Here is a 3257-nt window from a genome sequence, read left to right as displayed (position 1 = left end):
CTTGCTTGAACTTCCGATTCAACAAACCCGATTAACTAATTACTTTATATAACTAATTATTTTATATTACTAATTATTTTATATAATATTTTTATATATTTATAAGTTATATTGTAAAATTATAAGAAGTATATAAGAATAAAGATAAGTAGAAGAGAATAAGAGATGGATTGAATTGTGAAGAAATGAATTGAATTAAGGTTGTATTTATAGAGTTTGTAATTAAAAAAAAAAAAAAAAAAAAAAACAGACGAAAACAGACGACTAGCAGCAAGTACCAATGGTACAATTGTACAAATAACAAAACAGAGCAACGGTACAAAAAACAGAGCAACGACTATAATTCTCTACCAACGACTATAATTCCATGGGCCACCGTGCCAGTTTCGTGCCGCCCACCGTGCCGCGTGCGTGCCGTGCCTGGCCGTGCCAGGGCCGTGCCGTGCCAGGGCACGATGATTTCACAAATCTGCCGTCGGAGCCCGGTTCTAGCACGAACGTGCTGGGCTCGTGCCACCTCGATTCTGCCACCGTGCCGGGCCGTGCTCGTGCCGGCGTCCGTGCCTGGCCGTGCCGCCCATCATGCCGAGCCCGAACTGCCATCTCTAGTAGTGTGTCGATTAGTTGTGGGGATTATTATTATTATTAGAATTATTATTATTATTATTAAGTTGTATTAGTACTATTATTGTTCAGCAATTCTCCCTTGTGAGTTGTGACGGTCACAAATAAGAGACGGCCAAATGTGACCACTTTTTGATAAAATGTAACCACTCATAAACTGTTCATAAAATGTTACCTATGAAAAAATGGTCACATTTTCTCATAAAATGATCCATTTGGTCCGTCTCTTATTTGAGGACGAACAGTACCCGTCGCAAATAAGAATTTGCGATTATTGTTAGACTAGTATAAAAAACACACTTCACCCCACATTACTACACTACCATTTTACCTTACATATTAGAATAGAATTAGACTAGTTAGTTCATCTTTCTCTCAACATTTGTAGAACCCTAATATTTACTCTCTTAATTTTCATTCAATAAAAAGTTGTAATCTTTCTTTAATTATTAGTTTAATTTTTCTTTTGTTCATTCAAGTTCTTCCATTTCCAATAGTTTACATTTAGTCATTTGGGTTGTATTTGGAAGACAAGAAGAAATTTATCTTCCATTATTATCCAAGTTTGTTCCTTTCCTCTTTGTTGGTACAATTCTCATCTTTTATTTACAATTACTTCATTAGTTTACATTTATTGTTCTTTACTTGTTGTTTTCATTCAAAGTTTCTATCTTTATCATGTTTACCATAATTGTTTGTATTTTGTTCCATTTTATTGTTGGATTTTCATTGCTAAACATGTGTGAGTAGTCCTTATCTAGAGCTTAGGGGGATCTCGGGTCTATAATGGGTATGATTTTGGGTTAGAATTATAAGGATTGGGTGTTTTAATGGTTGTCACTTTCTTGCACATGAAGTGTTTGTAGAATTGCTCCTATGAAAGTTTGAGTATTTTCTCACATGTTTGGTTATCTTGGTGTCTATACTAGTGGATGAACAATCTTGGTGTGCAGACTATTGGATGATCTTTGTGTATGTGTGTGACGAGTTTTAATTAATCACATGAAAGTGGGTTAATGAATTCTAGGTGTCCTAAGACATTAGGCTTAATTTCTTGACTATTTGAATCACCTATTTCTCATATTTGCCTTGTTTCATGCCCGATAACCCGAGTGAATCCGAAAGCTCTAGTCTTTCTCATATTGTTCAATAACAATCTTATTTAGTTAAATTTTATATTTATTTGCACCTTAGTTTACAATTAATCAACCTCTTTCATTTATTAAGCTAAATTGGGACTTAAACGGACTAAGTATACACCCCCATCATCTTTGTGTTCGACACCCGACTAAATACTACTTTTAATTGGGTTTATAAATTATATTTTTGAATGGGAAACGACGAAAAATCCCTATATCAATCATATCTAAATAAATGATTAAATATAAGATTCAAATATTAAGACCTTATAACATTTTGGGTTTTTACTAAGTTAATTAACCCGTTGCAACGCACGGGCATCCAAACTAGTTATCCCAATATTTATGTATAGTTATCCCCATATTTGTGCAAACTCTATCTAATATATGTGCAAATTCTATCGAATAGAGTTTTATAAGTTATGTACTAGTGGAAAATCATAAATTTATATGGCTATATATACCATCAAAAGATGTGTATTCTCATAGCTAATATAACTAATGTGCACTACTAATCTATCTAACTAATGAACAAAACGGAGGGTCTGCACATTGTAATGCACAAAACCTACTCTCACGGTTCATACATCGTGTCAAATGTTAGCCACATTCATCCCAACTGTTTTTATTGCAATGCGTTTCACAATGTTCACTAACCTCCTAAAACAGCATCACATCAATAACGCCATAACATAAACTACCAAATGCACGACACGAAAAAGCAAAGAATGAATAAGAAAGAGCTCACAGTAGGGAGTTGCGGCGGAGGAGGGGGATAAAGAGAGTGATTAAGAGGAGGATATTGATCAAGCAACGACAGCAAGTACCTATAACTCATCCCGTGAAATCCTTTATCTTCATCTAGGGTTCGAATTTCGGGACCAATTCCACAAACTATGAAATACTCGAAAATTCGCGCCATTTTTCTTGATTTTGTTATTATTATTATTATTATTATTATTATTATTATTATTATTATTATTATTATTATTATTATTATTATTATCATCATTTTTTTTAGATTTTTACTTGAACACAATTGGTGTAATTTTTATTGTATTTTTCCATTTATCTAAAAAATAGAACTACATTATTAGATGAAGCTCTTCCCGTTAATTTGACACTTTTACAGTTCTACCATTCTAATGCTCCTTAATTAACCAAAAAGTCCAAATAAATTGGTAAACAGCTACGAGTTTTGAGGGTTTGCACATTTATTAAGTTGATATGGAGATAAACAATGGGGATAAACAACATAGTAAGGTAAACGACTTGCAGTTTTGAGGAGTTTACATTGTATTATGAGGTGATGACAATCGTTGAGCTAAGTATTTGGGTGATAAGCAAAGCATTCAATGAAAGTTTCATTTACTATAACTATATGGTGTTCTACGTACAAATAACTAACTTAATTTACAAATTACTAAATTATATTCCATTAGAAAATTTATCTATAAATTTGAAAAGTGAAAACTTAAAGGATAAATCTTTAAA

Source organism: Silene latifolia, chromosome 7 (genome assembly GCF_048544455.1).
Source record: "Silene latifolia isolate original U9 population chromosome 7, ASM4854445v1, whole genome shotgun sequence".
NCBI classification, from domain to species: Eukaryota; Viridiplantae; Streptophyta; class Magnoliopsida; order Caryophyllales; family Caryophyllaceae; genus Silene; species Silene latifolia.
Note: the sequence above shows the minus strand (reverse complement) of the source record.